This window comes from Manihot esculenta, chromosome 16, assembly GCF_001659605.2.
Source record: "Manihot esculenta cultivar AM560-2 chromosome 16, M.esculenta_v8, whole genome shotgun sequence".
NCBI lineage: Eukaryota > Viridiplantae > Streptophyta > Magnoliopsida > Malpighiales > Euphorbiaceae > Manihot > Manihot esculenta.
In genome coordinates, this window is record NC_035176.2 from 24172496 (window position 1) to 24186228 (window position 13733).

The window sequence follows — 13733 nt, forward strand, 5'->3', positions numbered from 1 at the left end:
TTTGCACATTTAAATCTTTTTCTACATTTTGAAAATAGTATTTTAAGATAAATTATTATTAAGCTTTATATATTGTGATTATTTACAATTTCATCTTTAATTCTACAATTATTTTACCATTATAGTTTTATTTCTTTGTTTCACCTTTCTAGAGAGATATAGAAAGAGGAAGACAGACAGAGAAAAAAGAAAGTATGGAAATAAAAAAAAAGAAAGTATGGAAATAAAATTGTAATAAGTAGAAAGTTAGGAGTCATAATTTTAATAAAAATATTAAGATAATTATAAAAAATTACTATGTATTTAGTGTCTTTTTTAAATAGAGCTCTATGATTTAATCTGTTACAAAAAAAACAATGTGGTTTCACAGTAAAGTGAGATTTTTCTCACTAATACCATTAATACATACTAGTAGGAGTAAGCAGTATTCGGTTCAAACCGAAAAAACTGACCGAATCAAATTAATTTCAAAATTCGATTTGATTTTTTATTCAATTCAGTTCGGTTCGGTTTTTAATTTCAAAAATTTCATTTATTTTAGTTCGGTTCGGTTTTAATCAGAAAAAAATCAAAAAAATCGAATCGAACCGATTAATGATAGTAATATGTTATTTTCAATAATATAGAGAAATTAAATTATATTAATATTAAAATATTCTAATTAAATTTTAAAATATTAAAAATAAAGTGTAAAAAATAAAAAATTTATTAAAAATCAAAATCGATCAAACCGAACTGAATCGAACCGAATCAGACCGGTTCGGTTCGATTCGGTTTCTGATCAAAATAAGTTCGGTTCGGGTTTTATAAATACTAATTTCAGTTTTCGATTTATTCGATTCGGTTCAATTTTAAACGAATGCTCACCCCTACATACTGGCAAAGCATTTGAAAATCAATTAAAATAATCTTTAATTAGAATAAAATACATTTTAATCTTAAAGTTTTATAAAATAAATGATTTAATTTATATATTTTTAAAATTAGTTATAAAGTTTTATTTTATAATAAAATAGTTTTTTATTATAATTCATCCTTATATAATGACAAATTGATTTTTAAATATTATAACTACTTACAAATTAGTACTTATACTTTTTATAATTTAATTTTTTATATTTATTAAATTTAATATCTTATATTCGATAAATTAATAAATAAAAATTAAATCAAGAATATTGATATAATATGCATTTAAATTAAAACTTAAAGAATACTCCGCCATTTAACTTTTTACTTCTCTATTATCTAATTATCTTTTTATTTAATTAAGATAAAAAAAGGAAATGACATATTTTTATTTACTTATTGATGTTATTGAAATAAAGTTGATGATATGACTGAAATAAAATTATTTTGTAATAGATCAATCCTATAAGAAAGAGAATGTGCGGTGGTTGATGTCTACGACAACTATTTCGACGCTCAAATAAGTAAATTAAGAATATGACGAATATAAAGAGTTTCTTAAAACTTAAGAGTTATTGTGTAAGAATTGGATACCTTTTTCTCTGTAATTGTTAGTTTTTATACCGTAAGAAATAAAGTCAATTATAGCATTTATTGAAAATCCGACAATGATATGGTTGTCGATTAATAAGTAATCTCACTGGTTGATTGATCGATGATCCTGCGATTACATGCATAATGAATATCTACGATATAATATTTGCTAATAGTAATTTTATGTGAAAGCTCGATTTTTTTTAAATAGGATAATTCTTGGTGGAGAATTGGATGCCACGTTTTGCGGATCTCCCTTTACTCGAGTAGAACTGCCTACCGGTTTATTATAATCTTATCACATGGTTCTGTTGTACAATGACAGCTCATAATTTATTTTGGACAATAGCTCGTAGTCTATTTTGGACGATTATTGTATAATATCACTTATTATTTTATACCTATAATATATTAAATTATAATAAATTAATTTATAAATATAATAATTTATTAATAATTAGGAATCAATTTATAAAAATATAAAAATTAATGCATTCATAGGTTTAGTCTGATTGTAAGTGCATTTGAGTAAATATAAGAGATCTCAAATTTTAGTCTCTCGATCCCCATTTAAAAAAAATAAAAATAAAAATTAATTTTAATTAAAATATAAAATTTATTGAAATAAAGTTGAAATAAAGTTGATGATGTGACTGAAATAGAATTATTCTGTAATAGATCAATCCTGCAAGAAAGAGAATATGAGGTGGTTAGTGTTTACGACAACTATTTCGACGCTCAAATTAGTAATTAAGAATAGGACGAATATAAAGAGTTTTTTAAAATTTAAAAGTTATTGTGTAAAAATTGTGTACATTTTTCTCTATAATTGTTAATTTTTATACCGTAAGAAAATGAAATCAATTATAACATTTATTGAAAATCCGACAATGATATAGTTGCCGATTAATAAGTAATCTCACTATTGATTGATCGATGATCCTGCGATTACATACATAATGGATATCTACTGTATAATATTTTCTAACCGTAATTTTATATGAAAACTCGATCTTTTTTAAGTAGGGCAATTCTTGGTGAAGAATTGGATGCCACATTTTGCGGATCTCCCTTTATTCGAGTAGAACTGCCTACCGGTTTATCATAATCTTACCACATGGTTCTGTTGTACAGTGACAGCTCATAATCTGTCTTGGACAATAACTCATAGTCTATTTTGAACGATTATTATACAATATCACTTATTATTTTATACCTATAATATATTAAATTATAATAAATTAATTTATAAATATAATAATTTATTAATAATTAGGAATAATTTATAAAAATATAAGAATTAATGCATTTATAGGCTTAGTTTGGTTATAAGTGCATTTGAGTAAATATGAGAGATTTCAGATTTTACTCGCTCGATCCCTATTTAAAAAAAAATAAAAATTAATTTTAATTAAAATATAAAATTTAAATTAAGGAATTATCTTATTAATCAAACAACACTTGCAAGGCTAAATTAAAAAATACAGTAAATATATTTAGCGCAACTCAGTTTAAGTTATTAGAGCTGTATTTGCCAAAACAACGGTTTGAATCCAGCTTTTTGAATCAAACCATGATCATTATAATTATAATTAATTTCTTTTGCACTTTTTGGAAGAATTGATCACACGTCCCTCTTACTTTACGAACTCCTTTAACCAATTAAATTTGTTGTGATTTTTTCCACTTAATAAAATATAGTTATTAAATTACATTAATATGAAATGAATCTGAACTACTAATGAAAAAGTAAGAAATTAACATTTAAATAATTAATATCATTACTAATTTAATTTATTAGTTAAGTTAAATTATTATCTTATTTTAATTTTCTATTTTTTATAGAATAAAAAGTACATAAGTTTTTATATTCTTTGTTTATATAATTATAAAGTACAACTTTGTGATTTTTTATATTTATAACTGAAAATTTTAATTTTAAATAAATAAATCTCTAATTTTTGAATTTATTATAATTATAATAGTTTTTTAAATTAATTTTAACTAAATTTAAAATTAGCTTACATCTTACACATGTGTCATTATTTTTATTATTTAAATAATTTGATTAATTAAAATTAAAATTTAGTTAAGACCTAAACTCTTAATTACCTCATATCCCCAAACTATGCAATTGAAATATTTAATTATCGATTGCTTAAATAAGAATCTAATAATGTCACGAGGCGTGTTATATAAATTAATTTAAATTTAGTTAAAATTAATTTAAAAAGTTGGTATAATTATAATAAATTTAAAAATTAAATTTATAATTCAAAATTAAAAGTTTTTACTATAAATTTAAAATACCGTAAAAAATTATAGTATTTTTAGTGAATAGACCCAAATATAATAACGCTTACTTTCATTTGTTATTATAAAATTTTAATTTAAAATTAATATTTTATTTAAAGTTTTAAATTATTTTCTAAAAACATTTACATCTTAAAATTTAAGTAAAGTATTTTAGTAATTGTTATTATAAAATACAACCCTCTTTTATCTCTTCAAGGCAGAAATTCCGCTAGTGGGTTCTCTCTCTCTCTCGGCTTGTCTCTCTTCAAGCAAGGTACGTCATCTCTTTCTCCTCTCCTCTGCAAAATCTAATCTCTCTCCTCTCTCTTCTTCTTAGACCATGATCTAAGTGCAAATCTAGTTCTTCACCTTCTTAAATTTTCAAAACTGCTCAAATGTCCAAAATGCCCAATTTTTTAGACATTTTAAAATTTTAATTTATTTAAGGTCAATTTCTATTTACAATTTAGAGAGTCCAAATTTTTTCACCAACCAGATTTAATTAGTTTGATAATTTAATTAAAGCTTATAAACACATAATATTTCTAAATTTCAGACTTTTCACTAGGTACAATCTTTAACAGTGGCTTTCATCCATCTCCACCATCAGCCAAAAATGTTGTAGCAGCAGCAGCAGCAGTAGGAGGCTTCTCCACCTCCACCGTCAGCAGCTACAACTCTGCCTCCAAGGTTTACGGTTCTCCCAAAACCAAAGACTACAACAAGATTAAAAGGTTTTGTTTAGATGAAAACTTCCGTATTGTAATTGTTTGAAATGGATATAATTATGTTTTTGTAGGAGGGAATGAAGCTTTAAAGTCTTGATTTTGTTTGTTTTTATGAAAATAATGGATAAATTTAGTTGTAATTAACATATTCACTTAAATGCTTGAATTTTAAATTTATCCAACTCAAAATATCTTCATCCATAATTTTGTCAATTTTCTATCAATCTAATATAAAATAACAAAAATATCTATCTCTAATTTTTTTCTCAGTATAACCATGACCCATAATCATCGTAAACTCTTTATCTTCAACTACATAAACTATTAATACCTCTATTTGCAAAATTTATTCCTATAAATATAAATTGGCAATAAATTCAAACATTTTCGACAATCATCATCTCTAAAAGCTCATCTTTCAAGGACCTTTGTGGCTTAATAAGGAGGAAGTGAAATGGAAATTGAAAATGATAGAGTGCTTCAAAATCCTATTATTGATCATATTTCTCTAGCACCAATCCCAATTGCAACCTTGTCTCTCCACCCTTAACAATTCTCATTCGCTCCCAGTCATTCTTATTCACCATCACAAATATGCATCATTGTATTACTCCTCGCATTTGTCGCTCCATTGGGTCCATCATTGCTCACAATTGTTGCTCCACTGGGTTCGTTACTACTAGTGTTTGTCTCTCCTCTTGGTACATCACTCACATCTGCTCATACCGATTGGGAATATGGGTTGATCACATATGGAAACCTTAGATGGAATAGATTTGTCTCCAATTGCATGTAAATCAATTTTTTTGTTCAATTTCTAAGTACAAATCATCAATTTGTGATTTGAATCCGTTTAGATTCTCGAGTAAGAAGCTCATATGTATTTTACTCACCGTAATATTTTCAACTATAGCAAATAAATCCAGACCTATATCATTTACACGATTACCTTATCTTCCAATAGAAGGTGAGAGCCGCATACAAATGAAGTTTTTGGAAGTTACTTTGATAGATATACATATTTCGTCACACGAAATGAAAACCTTATTCTACCAAGTGAGAAGAGCTGGACATGATGCATTATGATATTGCGTAACTAAGGTCATAAATCACTTTCTTATGGTAGTTGATGCTGTTGAAACTAAATTGATGATGTAGCCGAAATGGATTTGTGCTGTTATTGGTCCAACAAAGCTGTGCTATGATTAGTCCACCTGCAAGACAGAGAACGTGAGGTGGTTGGCACCTACGACAACCACTCTGACGCTCAAGTCAGTAAGTTATAAAGAAGGGCGAGTATAATGTTTAGAACTCAAGAGTAAATGTGTGAGAGAATAGCGTACTTTTGTCTCTATGATTACTTGCTTTTATACTATAAGAGAGAGTTAATTATAGCTTTTTTTAATAATCCAACAATGGTGTGGTCAGCTAATTGATAAGGGGTCTTACCGGCTAATCGGCCAGGTAGTGGCGGAGCCAGGAGCTTCCCTTTGGTAGGGCACCGGCTGTACCGCTGCGGCACCTTCATCCCCCTTCAAAGCATTTTCCGGTCGCCGGTACGGCACGTGCCCCCCCTTGCCGTACCTTCCCTCCGCCCCTGCGGCCAGGGATCCTACGATAGCATAATGGGGATCTACTAGATTACCTCTAACGGTAACTTAATATGAAGACTTGGCCTACTCTCGAATGGGTGAGTCTTATTGAAGATTCATGCACCTCGGTTGTCCGGGCCTTTCGTTCTTCAGATGGGACTGCGCATTCGATTATTAGACCCTTGCCATGTGGTCCTATCTTATGGTGACAACTCATGGCCTAGTTTGGGTGATTCTTGTGTAATACCAGAGGTCCCCCCGCTAGTCTTTGATTTTTCATATTTGAAGGAGACAGTTGTCTTCATAATCAGGGGCACGTGGCTTGTTTTAGGTTAGCCTTCCATACTCGCATCGCTTTGCTTGCTCTTGCCCATAAATAATATTGCCTTGTAGTTTCAATAAACCGAGCTTAATACCTGGTCGCGATAATGACTTGAAAATTTTGTTAATCAGGACTAATCCACAGTCGTTGGCCTAATGGATACCCTCTTGGTGACTTGGTCGAGAAATGTGTCATGGTCCTAGAGTGTAACTCACACTAACTGTCACGAGTGCAGTCTTTAGTTCAGTCCATTGAACTAAGTTACCTTCTGAGCATGTGCTGTCCCTGCTTCCTTTTCACTCTCCTTTCCTACCAGTCTAGTTCAAAATCTTGTCCAGCTCCTGGCCGAAATTGATTTGAGCAATATAGTAATGTCTTGGCGAGTTTCTAGGCTCTCCCTAGCACCAACCAACCCTGGGGTTCATTCGTGCACTTTCCAGTCCTGACGAGCTTCTGGGCATTTTCTAGCCCTTGCGAGCTCTTTGGCTTTTCCTAACCCTATCGAGCTTCCAGATATTTTTCAAAGCTGGCGTACTTCTGAGCATTTTCTTGCCCTAACCAGCCTTAACGAGCTTTTGGTCATCTTACAGACTTCACTCGAGGTTTCGGGCATTTTCCAGCCCTATCAATCTTCCGGACATTCTCTAGCCCTAACGAGATTCTAGGCATTTTTCAGTCCTGGCGTACTTTTGAGCATTTTCTTACCCAGACCACTCCTGACGAGCTTGTGGTCATCTTGCGGACTTCACTCGAGGTTTCGAGCATTTTTCAGTCCTATCGATGTTCTAGACATTCTCAGGCCCTAGCGAGATTCCGAGCATTTTCCACCCTATCAAGCTTTTGGGCATTTTCCTTGCCTTGTTGAGCTTCCGGGCATTCTCCTTGCCCTGTTGAGCTTCCGGGCATTCTCCTTTCCCTGTCGAGCTTCCGGGCATGCTCCTTTCCCTGTCGAGCTTCCGAGCATTTTCCTTGCTCTGTCGAGCTTCAGAGCATTTTCCTTGCCCTGTCGAGTTTTTGGGCATTTTCTAACCCTGAATAGCTTTCGAGCATTTTCTTACTCCAACCAGCCTTGACGAGCTTCCGGTCATTTTCTAGCCCTAACAAGCTTCTAAGCCTTTTTTAGCCCTGGCGAGCTTTTGGGCACTTTGTAGCTCGTGCGAGCTCTTTGGCCTTTTCCAGCCCTAACGGGATTCCTTGCATATTTCCAACCCTGGAGAGCTTTTGGGCGTTCTTTAGACCTTGCGAGTTCCTTGTCCTTTTCCAGCCCTGACGGGCTATTGTGCATTTTTTCAGCCCTAACGAGCTTCCGAACGTTTTCTTGCCCCATCGAGCTTTCGGGCATTCTTTGGCTCTGACCAGCTTTTGGACATTTTCTAGCCCTTGCGAGCTCCACTTGTTTGCTTAGTAGTCTGTCTTTGCCAATCGTCAAAAAGTATCACTCGCCTACAATGGGCCTTCTTTCTTTTCAAAAAGTTTGGATTTCTGGGAATGATTGGTGTTGAATGCCTTAGAGACTTCTTGTGAAGCGGGACCATCACCTGATCGGTCGGCCTAGCGTATATGTAACGCCCCAAAAATCGGACCGCTACCAGCGCTAGGGTCCGGGTCGACTTAAGGCCGCCGGGACCCGTAGCAAGCCTGACATAAAACCTGTGAACCCGTATAATCCCATACATGATCAACAACATGTCATAAAAATTAAAACTTTTCTTCATACATACTGTCACCAACTAACTCAACTTGTGCATACTCTGAACATATACATAACATAGTCCCTCTGTGGGATCTCATCAAGCCTTAAAGGCAAAACAACCTGTGTTGAGTTAGTTTACATAAACATCATAACATAAGATCATGTACATACAAAAGGGATTAACAATATACTATGGTCAAGCACAACTCTATCCTCAATAACCTCATTACATAACATACTGAATATTTTTACATTTCATCATAGTACAATTGTCATGTCCACAATCTAACTATTACATGCATATGACTTTTTCTCTTCTTGCCTTCTCTATCTATCCCGTACCTGCAAACCTGGGGATTAAGGGAGAGGGGTGAGCTAGATGCCCAGTGAGTAGAACTATAAAAAGAATATTTAAAACATGCTATCATGAAATGCGTCACTGCGCAAACAAATCACACCACGGATGGACTGATTCAAAAATCCCTCAGCTCCATGCCCGGCCCTATTATGGGCACCACAGGACTTCGTATTGCCCGGCCCTATTATGGGCACCACAGGACTTCGTACTCGAAGTTATTGCCCGGCCCTATTATGGGCACCACAGGACTTCGTATTCAGAAGGCTAATGAATCATCCTAATGTCCATCCACTATCATCTATCACAACAATGCAATGCGGCATATTCGTGAATTCTAATGCAAACAACCTATAATATGATCATGATGCATGAAGCATGATAAAAGCATTTCATTTCTTAATTTAAAAGGTTAAGTTTAGTTCCACTCACCTCTGGCTGACTCTGATAAACTCTGTAGCAGCTGGCTCACTGCTGGGGTCCTTGGTTCCTCGGGTCCGAACCTACACAGGTGGACTCCAATGAGGGACCAAACATACATAAACATAACTCTAATATATCCCCCAAAACCCCCCTAAAATATCATGAAAACATCACATGAAAATATGCATGAAATGGCTGAACAGGGCACTTTCGGCGGCACCTTCGGCGGCCGAAAGTCCCAGACAGAGACGAAACTCAGGTAGGTTCGGCGGCACCTTCGGCGGCCGAAAGTGCCAGACAGAGACGAAAGTCTCTCTTCGGGGGCAACTTCGGCAGCCGAAAGCCCTGCCTCCCCAGCCATGTTCGGCGGCCGAAAGTACCTTCGGCTGCCGAACCTGGTTTCTGCCAAAGGGCAGAAACTTGGCTCCCTTTGCACATTTCGCCTCCAAACCTTCCAAACATGCATATTTTTCAACCAAAGCATGCATACAAGTTCCTAGGGGCCTCAAACATGCATATACCCCATCTACAACACTTCAATCACACACAATCAAGCTACATTGTTCAAAAAGTCATCAAAAACCCATAGGTTCAACATATAACCTAACATGCATTTCTACCCATAGATCTTGCATAAAACTTACTTAAAACACATAAGGAGCTTAAGATCGGCCCTTACCTCTTGAAGATCGAGAGGGAGACGACCTAAACTTGGAGATCCACGAAAATGAGCTCCTGAGTTCCCAAAGCTCCAAAACTTGTTTCAAAAGCTTAAATCTTCAAAACCAAGTGAAAACAAGTGAAAATCTTGAAAGATTTAGAGGAAGAACATCAAAAATGGGTGAGAGACGGCGGAGAGCTCACCTTGGCCGAAAATGGGGAAAAGCTCGCCCGTTTTCGGCTAAGGGACCCTTTTATAGTGGCTGGCCAGACCACGTTCGGGGGCCGAATGTGCCTCCGCATGCATGCCATGTTCGGCGGCCGAACATGAGGTTCGGCGGCCGAACCTGGACTTCTCTCACTTATGCTTTCGGGGGCCTAAAGCACTCCCGAAGTGCATGCATGTTCGGCGGCCGAACTTGACTTTCGGCGGCCGAACCTGGGTTTTCCTCCAAAGACTTTTCATGCAAAAACTCATTTTATTTAATACTTAAAAATCATAAAACACAGTAAAACATTTTACAAAAACATGATTTCACCCTACTAGAGGCTTCCGACATCCGAGATTCCACCGGACGGTAGGAATTCCGATACCGGAGTCTAGCCGGGTATTACAGTATATCTACCTTGTGGCCTGACATCAAATGCATTAGAAAATTTTTGTGAAGCGTAGCCTGGCATCAAATGCCTTAGAAACCTTTTTTGAAGCGGAACTATCACCTAGTTGGTTGACCTGGCATATACCTGCCTTGTGGACTGGCATCAAATGCCCTATAAAATTTTGTGAAGCGAGACTATCACCTGGTTGGTCGGCTTGGCATATACCCACCTTGTGGCCTAGCATAAAATGCCTTAGAAACTTTTTTCTGAAGCAGGACTATCACCCGGTTGATCGGCCTGGCATATTCCCGCCTTATGGCCTTGAGACTTTTGTTTGTTAGGACTAACACTCGGTCTTCTAGCTAAGGGATTCCCGTCTTGAGTATTTTTGTTTAGCAGTCCAACACTCGGTCTTTCGACGGGTTCTCGCCTCGAATATTTTTGTTTAGTATGTCCAATGTCTGGTCTTCTGGCGAGTTCTCGCCTTGAATATTTTTGTTTAGCGGGTCCAACGCCCGGTCTTCTAGCGGGTTCCCACCTTGAATATTTTTGTTTAGTGGGTCCAACGCCTAGTCTTTTGGTGGGTTTTCGCCTTGAATATATTTATTTAGTGGGTCCAACGCACGGTCTTCTTGCCTGACAGATTCCCAACCTATGGCTTTGTTCTAGTGGGTCTAACACTAGATCTTCTAGTCTGACGGATTCCCGACTTATGGCCTAGAAGCTTTTATTTATATGGGTCCGATGCCTAGTCTTCTAGCATGATGGATTCCCAACTTATGGCCTAGAAGCTTTTGTTTATATGGGTTCGACGCTCGGTCTTCTAGTCTGATGGATTCCCGACCTATGGCCTAAAAGTTTTTATATATATGGGTTTGATGACTGGTCTCCTGGCCTGATAGATTCCGGACTTATGGGCTAGAAGGTTTTGTTTATATGGGTCCGATGCCTGGTCTTTTGGCCTGACAGATTTTCAACTTATGGCCAAGAAGCTTTTGTTTATATGGGCCTGAAGCCCGCTCTTCTAGTGGGTTCCCGCCTTGAATATTTTATTCTTGTCTCCAACCTTTTATCCATCAAACGTTTCTGATTTTCCTATAAAAAAAGAAGTTTAAAGAATGCATCCTAGTTTTATAACATTTCCATAAATTACAAATATTTTTTTAAGGATAAAACAAAAGACTCGATCTTCTGTCTCAACCAATTTCAAAACTCAAAGTTTGTCCTAGGAGCTGAACATCTGTGACATTCTCCTTATTGCCACCCCTATTAACACTTGGTCCTCTTACAATTACATGAATAACCCCCACAAGTTCACTGTCAGGGGTGGATTTGGGGGTTGTCACCTCGGGCTCGGGCCTCCTATCTCTTCTACTTTTTTTGATGAACTTTTAATGTGTGTCATTTCTTATTAACCTCTCAGTATTGTCTTTCAGATGCTGGCACTCCTATGTTGTATGTTTGTGGTCTTCATGAAAACGACAATACTTGTTCTTATCTCGCCTTTCAGCTTTCTTAGGGTTGAGTTTAGAAGGCCATCTAACTTGTCATTTTTTCTGATCCACACTAAAATATGTGTTCGTGAGTCATTCAATAGAGTGTAACTCTTATACTTACCTCGGTCGTCCCTTCCTCTGGAGATTGAGTAACTTTGTGATCTCCCTCATATCCTTGCTTCTCTAGATTTTGGTCTTGCTTTAAGCTTGCTTTTTATCCTCTTCCTGTCCTCCCTAGTACCTTGGAGCAGCCCTTACTAACTTCTAGTCGACGTCCTTCGGAGCATCGTCTGATGACTCCTCTTCCTCCAACTTATCTTTCCTTTTGGACTATTTTTGTATTGCCCTTGTCCGAGGCCTTAAGATATCAACGAAGACTTTCTCCCTTCCCCTGGGAGCTATGAGCGATGCCTCCTCTCGAGCTTCGCATTACTTGAAAGTAACCTGCAACCTTCTGACGTATTGGAGTATTTGCTCAATGTTCAGATTGTTGAGATCTACTTCATTGACCATTGAAGGTGTATTTTGTCCACTGCTAGGAGTGAAAAAAATGATAGCGTCCTCATTGGTAACAACTTTAGCAGCAGCCCGAGAATTTTTTGCCATGTCGAGAGAGAATGTGAGATTTTTTTTAACAAGAAAGGGGATAAGAGGCCAATCTTAATCCAAATGAACAAAGAGAATTCAATGGATTCTTGGCAAAGGAACCAAATGATATTGCTGTAACTAAATTGCTGATGTGGCCGAAATGAAGCTGTACTGTGATTGGTCCAATGAAGCTGTGTTGTAATTAGTCAACTTGCAAGATAGAGCATGTGAGGTGGTTGACGCCTACGGCAGTCACTCCGATGCTCAAGTCAGTAAGTTATAGAGAAGGGCGAGTATAATATTTAGAACTCAAGAGTAGTTGTGTGAGAGAATAGCGTACTTTTATCTCAATAATCACTTACTTTTATACTGCAAGAGGGGGTTAATTATAGCATTTTCTGATAATCCATCAATGATATGGTCAGCTAATTGATGAGGAGTCTTGTCGGCTAATCAACCAGGTATCCCTATTACAGGCGTAACGGAGATCTGCTAAATTACTTCTAATGGTAACTTAATATGAAGACTCAGCCTACTCTAGAATGAGCGAGTCTTGATGAAGAGCCGGGTATCTCGGTCGTCCGGACCTTTCATTTTTCAGATGGAACTACACATCCGATTATTAGACTCTTGCCACATTGCCGTGTCATATAGTGACAACTCATTGCCTACTTTGGGCGATTCTTATGTAACATCAATAGTTATTTGAAAAACTATTTCTTGAAGCATGACTCTAAGGTTTGATGAGATTAAGAAAAATCTCGAAGTAATTAAAGAGTGGTAGCTAAGAATTCTTGTGATGGGTGTCGAAATCACAAAAAATAACCTATTAAATATCAACAAATATGAATTGCGTATTGTGATAATAGGATTGAATGCACAGGGAATTGACACTAAGAATTTCCAAACAATGGCTAGGAAAAATAAATAATAAAAATAAAAGGGATTTTGATAATGAGCAAAAATAAAAATCAAAGCAATTAAAGAAGCGATAATTAAAAGAGAAATAAATCAATATAAACAAGTCCTAGTTGAAGTGTAATATCCATTTCAGTTTAGAAATTGATCATCGATACAAAAATACTGTAACACCCCTTACCCTATCAAGTGTAGATAAAGCAAGGTCTGTCACAAACTATACCTTTTAGACATATCAAGACTAAACAATTTTCTTTATCTGTAAATACCAAGTTTTATATAGTCCAAGTAAATTTTATAAAGCGATTAAGGTAAAATGTAAGATTTTAAACCAAAATTTTAGCAGAGTCTCATATGTTCCATCAACATTTCAACCTGTAGCATATATGAAAAACACATGCAAAATTATCAATTGTTATTTGACATCTTACTATTCTTTGATTTACATAACCTTCATAACTCACTCTATTTAATATGTACATACCAAAATAAAACGATACTATGACTCAGAGACTCAAAACAACCAGCTATGATAATGGCCTTGATATCTGATGTAGACC

At 35.6% G+C, this 13733-nt stretch overlaps 1 long non-coding RNA gene across 1 annotated transcript; it reads left to right on the forward strand.

Moving 5' to 3' along the window:
* Nucleotides 1-4008: 4008 nt before the first annotated feature.
* LOC110603128 lies at nt 4009-4626 on the forward strand. The gene is made up of 2 exons (XR_002486101.1): nt 4009-4072; nt 4367-4626. It is a non-coding gene; the product is annotated as an uncharacterized LOC110603128 (long non-coding RNA).
* Nucleotides 4627-13733: the final 9107 nt, after the last annotated feature.